Source organism: Nerophis ophidion, linkage group LG22 (assembly GCF_033978795.1).
Source record: "Nerophis ophidion isolate RoL-2023_Sa linkage group LG22, RoL_Noph_v1.0, whole genome shotgun sequence".
Classification (NCBI taxonomy): domain Eukaryota; kingdom Metazoa; phylum Chordata; class Actinopteri; order Syngnathiformes; family Syngnathidae; genus Nerophis; species Nerophis ophidion.
Genome location: NC_084632.1, coordinates 26,363,349 through 26,382,652, shown reverse-complemented (window position 1 = coordinate 26,382,652; position 19,304 = coordinate 26,363,349). Strand labels below are relative to the sequence as shown.

The following is a 19,304-nucleotide window of genomic DNA, read 5'->3' as shown; positions in this document are numbered from 1 at the left end:
CAATGCGACCTTGTTTTTTTCTGCTGGGGAAATTTATGATGATGACAGGTGTGGTTTACGTCCACATCCACCCCTTTTGACTACAGAAAGTTTGCAACCTTTTGCTATGTTGAAGCAAAATATTTTTTATCTTATCAGCTAGCCTGGGATAAGGCGTGCGTGTAATGTAGAGGCCAGTAGGGTGTGCTCCAGCCTCACATTATGCCATTAGAACTGTGTTTCGGCCCAATTAACAAAACTCATAGTTTAACTTGTGTGATTGCGCTGATTTGCAGTCATGTTAGGTCCACTTCCCCTCCTCTGGCACTACTGCAATTCTTCTCAAATAGTGCAATGCCACGGGGGTGTGTGTGACTCCAGGGAACATGCTTTATCACGCTCCACTTTGAAAAGCTTTGCACTGCAAAACGTGCTCACTGAAGCCATTAATTCAGACTTTCTTTTTTTGATAATAAAATAAATCAGCAAAAATTGTTTTATTCATTTTTGTTGTTTAGGTTAAAGTGTTGTATCTATTGTGCTCTGGAATTAATGTTGCTGATCAAGTTGATTTTTTTAATTTATTGAGGTTTTCTTTTTTTTCCAGTATCAAATGGTTTAAAATGGTCAAGAAAATGTATTGTTTGAATAAGGATGTATTTATTTTTCTTATTTCAGGCAAATTTAAGCATGTTCTTTTAAACTAAAAAGAAATGTTAATACAAGTATTATTTATTGTATTGTTTTCTTTAATGTTAATAAGGATAGAACGGTATTCAGATGTGTATTTATAACAAATTATACTATTTATAGTAGCGGCAGAGAGTGTGTGTGTTTCTTCTTTCTAAAGGGGCGTAACAGAAAATTATTCAGGATAAACTACTGAAATAGGTTGACCAGCTGCTGGCACAAGAAATCATTGGCACACGCTTGTGTGCAACATATTTGAGTCATGGAATTACTTAATGCAATCACACTTAGCCAGTTGGTATAACTGGTCTGCTCTGATTTGTTATGAAATGCGGACCACCACGCTAAACTTGATATATTGGAATGGAATATTATCCTTGTCAAGCAGATGGAAATATGTTCTTAGTAGGGTGTACAGTATACCGGTATTAATAAGGTAACGCGATACTAATTAATTGAAATCGTTACTATGCGGCCCTTGCTGACCATACGTTCATCCGAATGCTGCTGTGCAGCAGTGACTACAGAGCCGAGGCGCATGATGTTGAGTATGTCTTAACACACACACACGAAGCGCATACAACAAAAAGAATAGAAAAAAACCTGATAATTCTCTTAGTTAATAAAGGTGGTGCGTGAAGCGCAATATGTTGGTATTTGGGCTTCAAAACTAACAAAGGTTACGCTTTAAAAAGGGAGGCACCGCGCTGCATGTGTTGCTTTAAAACACGCCTCACCAAATGTGGCGATTAGTATTAACTCCGTTGCTTCAAACTATAAAGTTTTAAAGAGTGACGTAATAATGTAGTTGTTAAACCTTACCTGCGTTTCGGCTTCAATGCAGACCGTAGTCGAGGAGCACAAAGCAGAAGTTACTTGCAGTGTGGATATCTTCGTCGGGGGTAAACTCCGCTTTCGGGTCAGAATGACAAGGCCGTCAATTCGTGACAATCTGGTGGCTATATTATTAGTTTTTTCTCTCTCTTTACTCGCCCACGCACTCACTGATGTCGCTCAGTCATTGATACTATCACAAACACGCACACACCTTACTCTCATATGTTAACCAGCTCCCCTGGTGTGCACATGTAGATACGTAGACGCATACACAGCTGCATGGCTTGATCCCAAATATTAGCGTAGTTAAGACCGCCCATCTGGTGTCAACTAATGCAACTGAAATACACTAAATAGTTTTTACAAATTCCAACAATTTTTGTTTTATTTTTAACAAATGTGTTTTACCTGCTTATTGGCTTATCTGTGTACATTGATGTATAGTTTTGTTTTTAGTACTTACCTAATTGTATTTTTCGTAGAGCACAGACCAGGAGTAGCAACCATAATTTATGAAACATTTAACATAATGTCAATAAAACTTTGTATTATATTATAATCTAAGCCTTGATAATGGCAGACTATACAGTGTATGTAATATGGAAAATTGTAAATTGTTCTTTGAGTGCAACAAGAAAAGCCCAATTTAGCCTTAACCTATATTTTAACCTTGTAAAATTGTTATGTGAGTGCGTTAGGAAAGATATGGTTTTTGTATTGTAAGATTTTCTGTTAAAATATAGCCAATATTGACATTTTTCATAGTGCCCTTTATTTGAAAAAGTATCAGAGTATCGATGTACATTTTGGTACCAGTACCACATTATCAGGACAATCCTAGTTCTAAGCCACTGCGTATTCAGAGATTGTCCACCCAACAAATGTGAATTTATGAATAGTATCTGGTGTCTGTAGGACTACCTGTCATAGGGGATGTAAAGGCACGTCGTTTGGAACGACTTTTTGATGGCATGTATTGCAGTTTACCGTTGTTTGGTCAGCATCTGACTTTTTAAATCCTTCTTTTTGGCAGCAATTCCTCTTAGTGTTTTGTTGGCTTAACTTCCATTGTGCTCTCCTTTTGTGTCATTTTTGACGTTAATGCTGCTGCCAGCTCTCGCAGACATGGATGTTATCGGCGTTGTAAAGTTGTTTAATGCGACGTAAATAAAGCTTTGGCGTTGCTGCAGTTACATTAGTGGCAACCCAAATGTTAACATTTTGGTGTACACATAAAGTAAAATTAATAAACATAATTATTAAAATTATTATTATGACGGATAATAATTTTGTGCAACATTACTCAACATTTGTAATGTAGGTTCATAAGGCAGATACAGCAGCATCGCATGTATCTGTATCTACTGTATATTACACAATAAATCTGTAATATTTTCACACCACTCATTGAGATGACTTTGGGAAATATAAACAGTGACTTACTATATTTAGATTTAAATATATTCTATTTCTAACAAAAAAATTGTCTTTGAAGTGATAGAGGCAATACTTTTACCTTGGACATTTTTCTGACCCTGTAAATTGGAAAAACCTGTCTCTCTATCTCCCTTACAGTATCGTATAGATTATATCCTAAGTATTTACTAGGGAAGACTGACAAAGTTGCTTACCAGAATCGAACAATGGACTAATGGAAGTGCTGGGGATGAGCCAAAAATGAACCAATGCCAAAGACAATAGCACTGACCTGACTATTGTCTGGACTATGCTGCATTTCACTACAGAAAACTTTTGCAAATAATCTTGATAATTCAGTTTATACTTGTAAGGAAAGGACAATTGAATTCCTTCTTAAAGGAAATAATTACAACACAAATGATCACACTCAGTAAGAGCGTGATTTACTAAGCTCCTAACACCATGTGCTAAACAGCGTGTGCAATCTATAAAATCGTGTGTACTATTAGTGAGTGTGTTGTGTGCGATTTAATAACAATATGTGTACAATTGTAAAGTGGCACAGATTATGCAATTATTATATGGGGCATCACCATGGAGAGACAGTGTAGTTTACTGCACATTGATGGTATCATCTGTGGTGTTTTGCTATGTAACAACAACAACATGCAGGATACATCCACCACTTTTTATGAGCATTTTAGAAGCAGTCCAAAGTGCATTGAAAATGAAATCACGTTTTCTTTACTTTTTTACCGCCAAAGGTGTGCTCATTGGAGAGAGGCTGCATTTACTTCGCTTGAGACGCTAAAAATGCATACTAAGATGTCGTTATTATATAAAAAACTAATTTGGAAATATATATTCTATTTGAAAAAAACCCAAACATAATTAAAAACACTTAAGGATATATCAATTGAATTTGTTTTAATCAGTCCATGTAAGTCCTCAGGTATAAAATGATAAAAGTATGTTGCTGAATACACAATATGTCTGATATTTTTTGTTTTTGTTTCTGACCGTCCAAAATGTTGACACACACACACACACACACACACACACACACACACACACACACACACACACACACACACGCACAGACACGCGCGCTTTATTTTATTTGTTACCTTATGCCTACCTGTAGTATTATTGTACAAGTCGTAATTTTACTCAACACAAGTCAAAATTTTACAAAAAAAATTGAACATTTGTTTAATATTATGATAAAAGTTGGAGTTTTAGTCAATAACAGTCGCAATTTTACAAGAAAAGCTTAACATTTTGGCAATTTTATGAAAAGAGTCGGAATTGTACCCTACGAAAGTCACAATTTTATAAGAAAACTAACATTTTGGCAATATCATATTGAATAATCGGAATTTTACTTTGCAAAATGATGACAAAAGTCATCATTTTACAAAAAAAATACCAGTAAATAATAATTTTACATACAAAGTAATTACTTTACAATAACATTTTGCAATATTACAGAAACAAAAAAAAAATATGAGAAATTGTTCTAAAGAAAAAAGTCGACACTTTAAGAAAAAGACTGCTTTTAGTAAAAAAAAAAACAAATTTTTGAATTTTTTAGTTTAATTGTTTTTTAAAGGCCTACTGAAACCCACTACTACCGACCACACAGTCTGATAGTTTATACATCAATGATGATAGTTAAGGTCAGGTTAGTTTATTAAATTGCAATTTAAAATTTTGCGTGAAGTATCCTGTTGAAAACGTCGCGGTATGATGACGCGTATGATGACGCGTGCGCGTGACGTCACGGATTGTAGCGGACATTTTGATCCAGCACCGATCCCAGCTATAAGTCTTCTGCTTTAATCGTATAATTACACAGTATTCTGGACATCTGTGTTGCTAAATCTTTTGCAATTTGTTAAATTATTAATGGAGACGTCAAGGAAGAAAGATATAGTTGGGAAGCGGTGTATTGCGGTTGCCTTTAGCAACACACAAACAGCCGGTGTTCCCTTGTTTCCATGTTTATATTCCCGAAAGCCGACAGTGAAGCTTTACTATGGAACAGAGCGGTCAAGCGAACATAGTTCCCTACCACATGTCAACCGGCAGGTTTCGGTGAAAAAATGGTGGCAATAAGTTGGCTCTTACCGTAGACATGAACGGAGAGTTTGCGTCGTTTTCCTGCAGCTGCGGACTCTCTTGCTTCTTCCCAACAGCCGCCCCCGACCGTCGGATGCTTACACCGCGGAGGAGGGGAATAAAAAAATCTCAGCCCGGCTGCCTTGCCTCGTCGAGAAACGTGGCTTCCCACGGAGACACTGGCGGTCACCACACCCGTGGCCACACCCCTCCGACTTTCAGGTACGACCATATAATCCCACTAAAACACTAGCAACACAATAAGCAGATAAGGGATTTTCCAGAATTGTCCTAGTAAATGTGTCTAATAACATCTGAATTGCTCCCACTGCCCTCGTCTTTTTTTTTCTTTCTAGTCCTTCACTCTCCCTTTCCTCATCCACGAACCTTTCATCCTCGCTCAAATTAATGGGGAAATTGTCGCTTTCTTGGTCTGAATCGCTCTCGCTGCTGGTAACCATGATTGTAAAAAATGTGAGGATGTGAATACTCCACAACCCGTGACGTCACGCGCACATCGTCTGCTACTTCCGGTACAGGCGAGGCTTTTTTATTAGCGACCAAAAGTTGCGAACTCTATCGTCGATGTTCTCGACTAAATCCTTTCAGCAAGGATATGGCAATATCATGAAATCATCAAGTATGACACATAGAATGGACCTGCTATCCCCGTTTAAATAAGAAAATCTCATTTCCGTAGGCCTTTAATCTTCATTATTTACTTCAAGTTATTACAGTATGTCTCTACATACATATTTATCTATTTGTTTTAATACATTTTGGCGAAAGGAGAACATTTCAATTTCTTATTCACACTTTTTATTACATTTGTTGACCAGAGGAGGAGCACTTTTAAAACTGACACAGTCAATTTGAAAAATCCCTACTTTTTGGACCCACCTTAATTTTGACAGATTTAACCACCAGGGGTGCAAATGAAACATTCTCCATCAGATGCAATGGTTGTCCTTATTGGGACCATGATTTCGGTCCTCACACGCACGCACGCACGCACGCACGCACGCACGCACGCACACACACACACACACACACACACACACACACACACACACACACACACACGCACACACAAGCAAGGTAGGATAGAGGATTCTCGTCTGTCGATCGCGCAGTGTAGAGCTGTGTCCGCTTGCACGTTCATCTGACGCGTGCTAAATAAAATTCAATATAGGGCTGGCAAAACAGTGATGAGTGTTAAAGGGGAACATTATCACAATTTCTGAAGGGTTAAAACCAATAAAAATCAGTTCCCATTGGCTTATTTTATTTTTCGAAGTTTTTCTCAAAATTTTACCCATCACGCAATATCCCGAAAAACGGCTTCAAAGTGCCTGATTTACACCATCGCTATATCCACCCGTCTATTGTCCTGTGACGTCACTGCGTGAAGCTACCAAAAGCAAACTTGGCGGATAACACAGAAAGGTATAGCATAGTAGCTCGGATTCAGACTCGGATTTCAGCGCCGTAAGCGATTCAACAGATTACGCATGTATTGAAACGGATGGTTGGTAAGTGCCGGAGTGAGAAGAGGTTTTAAAATAATTAGCGCATGCTTACTTTTACCGCATGCCTTTCGTAAGCGCAGGAGTGAGAAGAGGTTTTAAATTAAGTAGCGCCCTGGCGGCAATTCAAGGAAATACGGTACTTTAGTACGAGTATGAAAACTTTTTGTAAATCAGGCCCTAAATTGGCAAAAAAATAATATGAATGTGCCTTTGTACTGTACATAGTCAAGTTAAATCTGTAGAAATTATTGAATTTTAATCAAGACTTCAGTCAGCCCTTGGAAATAGTTTAGTAACCTTATTGTAAGTGCGCTCCTCTGCTCAATAATCTGTAACAAGCCTTTACCTATGATGTAAAGGCAAAGTTTGCTCTCTCAGTCTTTCGATATTAAACATGCATGATGTGTGCTTTTTTTTTAATTGGTTCTGAAATATTAATAGACTTGGCATTCACTTGCTGACATTTGACTAGTGGGTAGGGGAAAGTGAAAGATGAACATAAAGGCATGTGTTTTCTATATGGCCAGCATAGCCCTACAGTGTGACATGGTTGTAAACTGTACAATAGGTACTGCTAGACAGTATGATTAAAAATAAGTTGATGATTTGGTTACAGTTATTTATGTTGTCAGGCACTTAAAGGGGACCTATTATGCAAAACTAACTTTTCTTACCTATAAATACCTGGTTGTGTGTATTTGGGATCGGCATAAGTCCAGAAACGCTTAAATCAAACAATGGAGATATGGCGATGTTATTTATAAATCAAGCTTGCCTTCCTTCATACTTCCTTCAAGTGAGCCGTTTGGAATTTGCCCCATTTGTGACATTTTTCCCAAGTGTGACATCAGCAGATATCTTCAGATATGGTAAAGATTTAGCCGAAAAGCTTTGCGCTTGTCTGCCATTGTAGTCTGACTTTTTTTTTATCCTCTTGTTTTGTGGCAGATTGGCACATGCATCCTTCGCTTTTACCATTTCAAATACAATGTGGCATATAGTTTGAACTTATATCTGTCAGTAAACTCCATATAAAAGCACTTAAAACTCCAACATGGTTGGGGTGGAGAAGTGGAGGCACATTAATAAGAGCCCCCACAAAACAGGACATCCTGAAGAAACGGTCAGAAAGTGGTCTGCAGATGGGGTTTAAAACATAATCTGTACAAAATGTTGACCAAAGAACCACCATTACATGTTATGTAAACCATAAAGAAGTGTTTTGAATGTAGAAAAAAAATCCTAATATGACCCCGATATGCACATTTATAAATATTGAGCTCCGTTTAGTATTCCTTGGTAATGCTTTAGTTTATTTTGATCAAGTTGAACAAAATTACAATAAGGAACTATGGAGGTTGCCCTCCAGGGGCTTCTTCGGACCACCAAGCACCGACATGGTAGCCCAGTTCAGATTCACAATACAGTTTTGCAATAAAGTATGTGGGTTTCTTTCCAGCAATTGTCTTTTGTGGCTATGTCAGGCTTACTCTCGCTCTTACTCCAGCTCCCCTCCGACTCCAACAACCTCTCTCCTCCCGGCTGCTGCTTATACAGAGCGACAGGTGATTAAATAACAAGGCCCTCCTGGGCCATCTAGGCACCTGTCGCTGACTTCGAGGCCGGTCCTGACACACCCTGTTCCGCTGCAGGCCCACAGACCACCGCCCCCCTACACAGGAATATACTATGATTATGTTATGTGATACTCACACAATTCAACAAAAGGAATAAGCAGACATTATGTAATCCTGAACCTGTCAGACTGTGGTCTAAGCAGGAAAGAGAAAGAGTGGACTGATAAAGTGTACTAATTACACAATTCAGTGGACTAAAAATACTGACGGTGCAAGTGAAACAAAATGAAAATTAACTTGCACCGGCAAAAAAAGTTAAAAAATCAAATTGAAGAAAAATCACAAGCCAGAGAACTGATGAAAATTACCCAGCTCAGGGAGAGTCAACTTCCAGGGAGAAACAAGTAAATGAAGGGAATCAAAAAATGTGTCATAAAGTGTGGCAGTACCTCCTCCCTCAACCAACTCAACAGGCGAACCACCTCGTTTGTTAGTAAACTTGCGATGCAACTCTGAAAAGAGCGAGTTATCTAGGATGACTGACCAAGTTACCCAAGATCTGTCCTCTGGACCAGAACCATCCCAATTGATAAGGTACTAAATCCACCTACTCTGTCATCTAGCATCAAGTATGGTTTTAGCCTTAAACGCCAGATGGCCATCAATCAATTGCAGAGTAGGATGAGAAAGAGGCACTGGCGGAGGACTTATGTCACATGAGAAGACTGGCTTCTGTCAGGAAATATGAAAAGCAGAATAGGTTTTAGGAGCCGGAATCTTCGCTGCACTGGGAAAGGACCAACAAATCTGGGAGGCAGCTTCTTCAGTTCCACCGCCAATGAGATACGATAACCAAACCAGGTTAACAATCGGGAGCATGTAGGCTGTGTCAGTTGGCCAGAATCTGGCACTGGCAGAGCGACCTGAGAGCAAGCCGAACATATACAGCACTTGGTGTATGAAGGTAATCAGCGAAAACCAAGGCACATTGATAAATAAACATTTTACATAGTTTAAAATCCCCCTCATACTTTGCCGGGTGCGGGATGTTGGCTTCCCGGGGAGGGAAGTTGAATGACGGAGCTAGAGCGGCCGCTTCTACAGAGGCCTTCGTAGTGGGGGTAGGATGAACGATGGTCAGGGCGTGCATGTGTCTGATTGTTTTTCTGCCCTTGTACTGTCAAAGCCAAATAAACATGATCTTGTTCTGCAGGATCCATTATATGGTTCTTTTATTCTGGCAGGCTGTGGTCTAGGCAGGGCAAATAATGGATCCCACAATGCAGAGCAGAGGTCCGAGTGGATTGGTGAAGTGCATGTATTACACAGTTCAGGGAACTAACAAAAAACTACGGTGCAAGTGAAACTAAAAGAAAACTTGTACCGCAAAAACAGCTACAACAATCAAATTGAAGAAAAATCATAAACCAAAAAACTATCAGGCGGGCCAAAAGGGCTACTGTAACTGCAAGGTATGACTGGAGTAAGCATGGGCCAACAAGAGTACATGTGAACATCAAAAGTGGCTGACAAAGAATAGACCTACAACTCAACTGCAGCAGGAGAGGTGATTAAAAAGGGACGCTGATGCGAATCACCTTCCGTAGCTCAGGGAGAGTCAGCTAAATGAAGGGAACCAAAATAAAGGATGCACAGAATGTGACAGAACTTCCTTCATTTCTCAATTACTGATAGTTTACAACCCTATGTTGCATGTTCAAACTTACTCTAATTCATGAATTATTTTATAAACGAGAAATACAAATATAGAAAATACAATGAATAATATTAATGAGCAAATAAATTGGCTATGTGTGCTGTTTCTTAAAGTAGGGCTCTTATTGGTGCATTGTTTAAGTACTTTACTACATTGAATGAATGAATGAATGGGTTTATTTTGAGCCATGCAAACAAAACAAGAGAATGACATAAAATACAAAAGAAATATATAGATACATTATTTTTACACCTACATTGAAAACATTACATGTGCCTAATCTTTTGTAGATGTCAAGATTGGCTCAAAAGGGAGTGGGAAGAAGTAAACTTATTAGGTCCCACCCCTATACATATACAATATATATATATACAATATATAATACAATAATATATATAATATAATTCAATTCAGTGGTTGCTGCTATATATTGTCTATATATAATACATTTAAATTCACACACACTTACATATATACATATGTACACACACATATACACACACACATATATACAATTTATATGTATATATACATATATATATACATATATATATATATACATACACACACATACACACACAATGACATACATACACACATGCATATACCCAAAATACACACACACACACACACACATACACACACACACACACACACACACACCTATATAAATACAATATATATAATAGTATATATAATATACACTTTTGTCTAAACATTATTAACAGTTTATGGTGCCCATGGGAACAAGCTTTCATTTTGACTGTGATATTAGTGGTTAATAGTGGATCTGTGGCTGTGGAGCTACTGCCCCTGATCAACAGGACCTGAGGACCACTCTTGCTATGTGTCCTATGCTGTGCATTAAAAGAGACGAGGGGAGCCCCCTGCCAGAGGAGTTATCCACGAACATAAGATCCCCCACTCGCCTGCCCTGTACTCCAGATAGTGTACTTATTATGTGTCCTATGCTGTGCATTAAAAGAGACGAGGGGAGCCCCCTGCCAGAGGAGCTATCCACGAACATAAGATCCCCCACTCGCCTGCCCTGTACTCCAGATAGTGTACCCAAATCCCTTTTCTTAGTTTCCATTGGCACCAATTCTTTAGTCAGAATTCATATTTGTTTTACATTTGCAGAAAATCAGTATTACTCAAATTTGCATATAGGATTGTTTGTGTACACACACACACACACACACACACACACACACACACACACAATTCAATGTATTCCTCTCATTGATACTAATTCATATAGTTTAACTAGTTGGGTGATGTCATAGAAATAATAATAATAATGATAGTATCAACAATGACTAAACTATAATAATATCGATAATGATAACAATAATAATAACAATATGAACAATAGCATCAGCAATGACAATAAATGATGACAATAATACATATAAAATAATGAAGATGATGATAATAACAACAATAATAATAATAATAACAATAATCATTATTAGCTACTGATGGAGTATAACACTTAGGCATCCATGTTCACATTCATATACATAGCCCATACCATTTTTTTGTATCTTGTTTTGAACTGATGGACATTTGAACTTTGCTTGAGCCCCACATCCAATCTGTTCCAAAGTTTCACTCCACGCACAGACACAGACAAACTTTTCCTGGTAGTTCTTACTGTTGGAATAGTAAAGATACTACACCCCCTTAGATTATGAACTCCTTCTCTGTGTTTGAAATGTATTTGAATATTGGCAGGTAGAACCTTTTTGTTTGCTTTAAATAATAATTAAGCTGTATTAAAATCAACTAGATCAGGCAGTTTTAATAATTTAGATTGTAAAAATAAAATATTTTTGTGGTCACAATATCCCACCTTGTGTAGAATTCTTATTGCACGTTTTTGGAGTGTAACCAGGGGATGTAGTGAAGTTTTGTAGTTGTTGCCCCAGATTTTTATGCAGTAATTTAGATATGGTAAGACCAATGAACAATATAATAAATGCAGAGCTGTGTAATTTAAGAAGAATTTGGATTTATTGATAATAGAGATGGTTTTGGAGATTTTGCTTTGTAGATTAGATTAGATTAGATAGTACTTTATTTATTCCGTCAGGAGAGTTCCTTCAGGAAAATTAAAATTTTCAGCACAATCCCATCCTTCCAATATGTCTTATGTGTGGTTTCCAGCTTAATTTATTATCAATAGTGACTCCTAAGAATTTAATTTCTGACACCGTTTCTAGAATCACGCCATCTATATTTATTGCTGGTCCTGGATTGGAATAGCCGAATAACATAACTTTTGTTTTCTTTAAATTAAGGGATAATTTGTTTATATCTAACCATGTTTTTAATTTTGCAAGTTCAATATTTAGGGTGGATACAAATTGTGTATAATTATCGTTAGAATAGAAAATATTAGTGTCGTCTGCGAATATGACTAATTTTAATACATTTGATACTTTAAATATGTCATTAATATATAAGTTAAATAACTTGGGACCAAGAACGGATCCCTGTGGAACCCCACAAGCAATGTCCAAATGCCCAGATGTAAACTCGCCCATCTTCACAAACTGCTGTCTTTGTGTTAAATAGCTCCTTATCCAAGTCAAAGCTACTCCCCTTATTCCATATCTGTATAATTTTTTTCCAGTAATATTTGATGATTAATGGTGTCAAATGCTTTACTCAGATCCATGTAAATTCCAGCTGCATATTTCTTACTATCTAAGCTATTGGTTATCTCTTCTACTGCAGTGATATAGGGCTATATAAGTAAACATTGATTGATTGATTGATCAATTATTGCCATAGATGTTGACCTTGCTGTCCTAAAACCGTACTGACTTTCATTAATTATCTTGTGTTTATCTATAAATTTCTGTAATCTAGTGTTATATAATTTCTCTAAGATTTTGGAAAACTGCGGGAGCAAAGAGAGTTTGTGAAGATGTGTTTCTGTTCCCATTTTTATATATTGGTATTACCTTTGCCATTTTCATTTTATTAGGAAATTGTCCTGTTTGGAAGGACAGGTTAAATATATAAGTTATTGGTTTGGTGATGGAATGTATGGTTTTTTTCACAAGTGCCATATCTATGTCAAAACAATCAGTAGATGTTTTATTTTTGCAATTATTAACAACATCTATTATTTCCTCTTCAGTTACTCCCAACAGAAACATACTCATTGGATTCATTTCAATCAGTGACTCCATTTCATTGCTGCTATAATCAGGGATTTTGGCTGCCAATTCTGATCCGACATTTACAAAGAAACTGTTAAAACTCTCCACAACATTATTCATATTATAATTATCTTGGTTGTTATCAGTGAAATAGCTAGGATACGAGTTATTTTTTGATTTGCCTTTAATTATAGTGTTAAGTATTCCCCACACCTCCTTAGTGTTGTTCTTATTCCTATGTAATAGATTGGTATAGTATAATTTCTTACTAGTCCTTATTATATCAGTCAATTTATTTTTATATGTTTTATATCTATGTTCAGAGTCTTCAATCAGTTTCTTTGTATATTCATTTTTTGAGCCAGGTTTTACATTACTTAATTTGATGAATTGTCTATATAATGTGTTTTTCTTTTTACAAGCGTTTTGTAAACCCTTGGTTAACCATGGGCACTTTAAAGTTTTGTTGTTGTTTCTAATTTTTTTTAGTGGACATTTTTGGTTATATATTGAATTAAATATATCTATAAATGATTCAAAGGCACTATCCACATCCTTTTTGTTGTACACGCAATCCCAGTTTTGCATTGTTAGGTCCTGATTTAATAGATTGAAAGAGTCTTCTGTTCTAACTCGCTTGTAAGTATATTTTTGCTGGGAATTCGGGTCTTTACTGGTCTCATCATTATACACTGTGAATACAGGCAGATGATCGGTTATGTCACAGACCATTACTCCACTGATGTTTGAAGACTGCATATTATTTGTGAAGATGTTATCGATGAGGGTTGCACTGTGCGATGTTATTCTAGTCGGTCTTGTAATGGTTGGGTATAAACTCATACTGTGCATCCTGTTAATATAGTTTTCTGTTGCTATGTGGTTATTTGGATTCATGAGATCAATATTATAATCCCCACAAATAAATATTGTTTTATTAACTATTTCTGAGAAAGTTTTTTCAGCCCACTCAGTAAATAGTTCCACATTTGAACCTGGTGACCTGTATATACAGCTAACCATGATATTTTTACATTTGTTTCACAATTCTACACGTCTTGTTGATATGCAAAACATTTTTTTAATTGTGCCGGCAAAAAGATTATATTAATTTTCACCCTGCGGCTGTACTTCTCTCTTGTTGAATACTGTACTGTAAATGGTTGTATATTGTTGATTTGATACATTATATATGTTTGAAAATGTGCCCTTTTCAATATATGTAATTATCGCAAAGGAAGGTTTGTTCTCAATAATGAGAGTTTCATACAATCTTTATTGCCCTTTTTGCAGTTTTGATTGTGATTGAAATTGAGAAGGGAATTGCCAATCTGATTTTTATGCTGCCGATTCTGATACAATCATCCATGATAAGATCAGCTGATGTCAATACCGAACACATGTATTAGCTCTAAATATTTAAATTGATCTATGGTGAATACTACAGTATGGACAATTTAACAATAACTTAGCAATTCATTATTATACTTTGTTACAATTTTTGATCTCAGCTTTTTGACACTTGGGTGAAGAGAGGGTGGAGCTTTCTACCCATCACCACCTGGTGGTGTGTTGGCTGCGATGATGGGGGAGGATGCCGGACAGACCTGGCAGGCCCAAACGCATTGTGAGGGTCAGCTGGGAACGTCTGGCAGAGTCTCCTGTCAGAGAGAGTTTCAATTCCCACCTCCGGAAGAACTTTGAACATGTCACGAGGGAGATGCTGGACATTGAGTCCGAGTGGCCCATGTTCCGCACCTCTATTGTCGAGGCGGCTGATTGGAGCTGTGTCCGCAATGTAGTTGGTGCCTGTCGTGGTGGTAATCCTAGAATCTGTTGGTGGACACCGCCGGTGAGGGATGCCGTCAAGCTGAAGGAGTCCTATCGGGTTCTTTTGGACTCCAGAGCCAGCGGACAGGTACCGACAGGCCAAGCGGTGTGCGGCTTCAGCGGTCGCGGAGCCAAAATCTCAGACATGGAAGGAATTCGGGGAAGCCATGGAAAACGACTTCCGGACGGCTTCGAAGCGATTCTGGACCACCATCCGCCACCTCAGTAAGGGGAAGCAGGGCACTGTCAACACTGTGTATGGTGCAAATGGTGTTCTGCTGACCTCGATTGCGGATGTTGTGGATCGGTGGAGGGAATACTTCGAAGACCTCCTCAATCCTACCAACACGTCTTCCTATGGGGAAGCAGTTCCTGTGGAATCTGTGGTGGGCTGTCCTATTTCTGGGGCTGAGATTGCCGAGGTAGTTAAAAAGGTCCTCGGTGGCAAGGCCCCATGGGTGGATGAGATCCGCCCCGGAGTTCCTTGGGGCTCTGGATGCTGTAGGGCTGTCTTGGTTGAAGAGACTCTGCAGCATCGCGTGGACATAGGGGGCGGTACCTATGGATTGGCAGACCAGGGTGGTGGTTCCTCTCTTTAAGAAGGGAAACCAGAGGGTGTGTTCCAACTATGGTGGGATCACACTCCTCAGCCTTCCCGGTAGGGTTTATTCAGGTGTACTAGAGAGGAAGCTACGCCGGATTGTCGAAAATCAGATTCAGGAGGTACAGTGTGGTTTTCGTCCTGGTCGTGGAACTGTGGACCAGCTCTATACTCTCGGCAGGGTCCTTGAGGGTGCATGGGAGTTTGCCCAACCAGTCTACATGTGCTTTGTGGACTTGGAGAAGGCATTCCACTATGTCCCTCGGGAAGTCCTGTGGGGAGTGCTCAGAGAGCATGGAGTATCGGACTGTCTGATTGTGGCGGTCCACGCTCTGTATGATCAGTGTCAGAGCTTGGTCCGCATTGCTGGCAGTAAGTCGGACCCGTTTCCAGTGAGGGTTAGACTCCGCCAAGGTTGCCCTTTGTCACCGATTCTGTTCATAAGTTTTATGGAGAGAATTTCTAGGCACAGTCAAGGCGTTGAGAGGTTCCGGTTCGGTGGCTGCAGGATTAGGTCTCTGCTTTTTGCAGATTATTTGGTCCTGATGGCTTCATCTGGCCAGGATCTTCAGCTCTCACTGGATCAGTTCGCAGCCGAGTGTGAAGGGACTGGGATGAGAATCAGCACCTCCGTATCCGAGTCCATGGTTCTCGCCCGGAAAAGGGTGGAGTGCCATCTCTGGGTTGGGGAGGAGACCCTGCCCCAAGTGAAGGAGTTCAAGTACCTAGGAGTCTTGTTCACGAGTGAGGGAAGAGTGGATCGTGAGATCGACAGGCGGATCGGTGTGGCGTCTTCAGTAGATCGACAGGCGGATCGGTGTGGCGTCTTCAGTAATGCGGATGTTGTATCGATCCGTTGTGGTGAAGAAGGAGCTTAGTTGGAAGGCAAAGCTCACAATTTACCGGTCGATCTACCTTCCCATCCTCACCTATGGTCATGAGCTTTGGGTCATGACCGAAAGAACAAGATCACGGGTACAAGCGGCCGAAATGAGTTTCCTCTGTCAGGTGGAGGGGCTCTCCCTTGGAGAAAGGGTGAGAAGCTCTGTCATCCGGGAGGAGCTCAAAGTAAAGCCGCTGCTCCTCCACATCGAAGTGAAGTGAAGTGAATTATATTTATATAGCGCTTTTCTCTAGTGACTCAAAGCGCTTTACATAGTGAAACCCAATATCTAAGTTACATTTAAACCAGTGTGGGTGGCACTGGGAGCAGGTGGGTAAAGTGTCTTGCCCAAGGACACAACGGCAGTGACTAGGATGGCGGAAGCGGGAATCGAACCTGCAACCCTCAAGTAGCTGGCACGGCCATTCTACCAACCGAGCCAGATGAGGTGGTTCGGGCATCTGGTCGGGATGCCACCCGAACGCCTCCCTCGGGAGGTGTTTAGGGCACGTCCAACCGGCAGGAGGCCACGGGGAAGACCCAGGATACATTGGGAAGACTATGTCTCCCGGCTGCCCTGGGAACGCCTCGGGATCCCCCGGGAAGAGCTGCACAAAGTGGATGGGGAGAGAAAAGTCTGGGCTTCCCTGCTTAGGCTGCTGCCGCCGCGACCCGACCTCGGATAAGCGGACGAAAAAGGATGGATGGATGGATGTTTGATCAAAACAATGTCAATAATACACAATAACTTCACAAAAGCAAATATTACAATCTGCTCTTAGTTGAAATGTCTTCCCTCAAAGTCCACCTGGATCCAGAGAATAATTCCCTGAGTTGGTACACAAGAACAACAAAAAAATTATATTGACATAATAAATGTTTTTACCTAATTACTCTAGTATCTATCTTATACAGATACTTCCATTGATATCAACAACTAATTCATGAATCCATCTGCCCTTGTCTTACAATGATGACATACCAACATTTGCTATCTTATAATCGCTCTAGACTCTTTTTAATTTGAATGGTTGTTTCCTTTTAATATCTGCTTACTTTATGCTGTACAGGGTTTCATCTACACTTCTTAAACTTTACCAAGCACTTTTTGGTGTTAAAAACTATTATAGCGGTTAGCTTAATCACTAGCATGTTTGCTCCCGGCTTGCACTCTGTGTGTCACACGTTTAGCCTCGTCCTCTAGTGATAACGATACTTGATAATCGTACTCAAGATGTTAAGAAACTGAGTTATTTTACAGTAATGGAGGTGATTATTATTAGCTTAGGGGAGTGGCTCCACTCTGTGTATAGAGACACATAATTAGCTGCTAGCTGCTTGTCAGCCAGGGGACTAAAAATAAATTCAGTGTCAGTCAGAGGGAACTCCCGTTAGCAATTGACATTTGAAGGCATTAATCGATAATGTGGACCGCATAATTTTTTTAGCAAAAATTGACCGGTACAGATTGAAGGCCAATTGATCAGCACATCCCTACAATTGAGCCTTAATTGCACCTCACAAATGTGTGCTGTGTGATTTTTGACCTTTGCTTTCTTTTGTACCATTAAAAAAAAAAAAAAAAAGTGTCCTACAGTTAATAGCTTGTGCCCGCAGCAACTGTCAGCTCCTGTAGCTCATGGTTAGGTAGATGCTTAAAAGAGCACTCACATTTAAACATTGTTTCCCGTCCTCTCCCTGGTTCAAACTTTCACACACAGGAGAACAAAGCCAAGGCGTAAGGGTGGTGTTTGGAGTATTTTTTTTAAATTGTTTAAAGTCTTAATTGCAGCCATCTGTTCTTTTAACTCTTCTATACGCAGAGGTCTCTATGGGGCACAAAACATGTTTTACAAAATATAATTTATCATTTTGGCAAATGTAGGGATTTTTTTGTTCAATCAGTTTTTTTCAAAGCATTAAGCTACCCGGTGGGGTTTCAATCATATTTTTAGTTTGACACATGTCAATTTGAGCAAATTGCAAACCACCTTTTTATGTGACCCACTGACTCAAAGTTCAAAGTTTGTGTGATAAACTACATGTATTTAACATACTTTAGTGCTATAAGGATTATTTAGATAATGAACAAAAACAGCTGCATCAATACAAACATCTGTAAAAGAACAATATCATTGGCACATTCAGTGTAACATCATTGCATTTACATGCTGCCCATACACTTTTTTACATCTTGTCACGAAAGACATCCAACATCTTTAGATGTTTAGAAACAATACGTTTATTACCCAGTACCAGGTGTAAATCAGGACCAGGAAGCTGTTGCCATAGTTATGGTTCCCTAGGAAACACAGGAGGAAGCTGTAACAGGGGTCCTGAGCCACATGCAGTTAATCCTTAGGGACGATACAATATCTGTTGATCTGTTTGGCCAATTGTTATCTCAGGATTCTAAAAATACTGATACGAATCAGTTTAATTCTGCTACTAAACTCTAATTTCAGCAAAGAGAAGTGTGAAATTGTTCTGATAACGGTTGACTGTGTGCTTTCCAGATGCATGCATGATGATTAAACGCTTGGAAAAGTCTTCCTGCTTTACTTGCAAATAATATTTTGAGGACTCTGGCTGTCTGCGCTCTTTTTAAATCTTTGCCCGGTAACATCCTGTTGGAGTCTAAGCATGCAATTCTGTGTGTTTTGGGGTGTATGTTCTTGTGAGAGAAAGTGAGTGTGAATGTGTGGGAGAGCTGGGTGATGCAATATCTGGAAAAAGCCCAAGACGAAGAACATAAGCATGCACTAAAACAGCCTACCGAGTGATGTTTGCTTATGCCACGACATTAGTTAACCTGTTTGGTGATGCAAATCTATGTGGCTGCAACTACTGTTGGTGAACATCTTTCATTTTACACAAATTTTGGCGATGTTCATGTATTTATTACCATGTCATCCAGCAACAAGCATCAATCCATGTGTATGTGCAGG

The 19,304-nt window shown here is 39.1% G+C and overlaps 1 protein-coding gene across 9 annotated transcripts in view; it reads left to right on the top strand.

Annotated features, from left to right (window-relative positions):
* The window catches only part of LOC133540738 (discs large homolog 1-like protein), a 213,634-nt gene that overhangs the window by 83,259 nt on the left and 111,071 nt on the right, over window positions 1-19,304 (top strand). The gene's annotated exons all lie outside the window — the stretch shown is intronic.